Here is a 502-nt window from a genome sequence, read left to right as displayed (position 1 = left end):
GCCAGCAGAACCTCATCGAGAACCTCATCGGCATGGGCTTCCCCGTCGAGGGGGCCATCCGCGCGGCCGAGCACTGCGACGTCACGCTCAACGAGTCGCTCGCGCGCGCCGGGGCCGACGCCGCGGCGATCCGACGCCGCTTCGGATCGACCGCGCCTCCGCGTCGACCTCGCCCGCGCGTCGAGCGCGCTCCGAGAGACGATCGCCCGTCCGGGGGCCGGGCGGACCGGGCGGCGCGCGGCGGGGGGCGGGAGGCGTCGGGGACGCGCCGCCCCCGCGCCGCCCCCAGGCGATCGCGTGGATCATCGAGCGCATGGGCGAGGAGAACGCGAAGCTCGACGGCGAGGACCCCTACGGCGGCCTCCAGGGCTACGGCGACGGCGACGACGACGACTACGGCGACGGCGGCGACCGCGACGGCGGCGACGGCGCCGCGGCCGCGCTCGCGGGGGACGCGCTCGGCGACGACCGCTACCACCTCGACGAGTACTACCACCGCTGC

Source organism: Aureococcus anophagefferens (genome assembly GCF_000186865.1).
Source record: "Aureococcus anophagefferens unplaced genomic scaffold AURANscaffold_76, whole genome shotgun sequence".
Classification (NCBI taxonomy): domain Eukaryota; class Pelagophyceae; order Pelagomonadales; family Pelagomonadaceae; genus Aureococcus; species Aureococcus anophagefferens.
The sequence above is the reverse complement of the archived record's forward strand: the minus strand, read 5'-3'. Positions refer to the sequence as shown.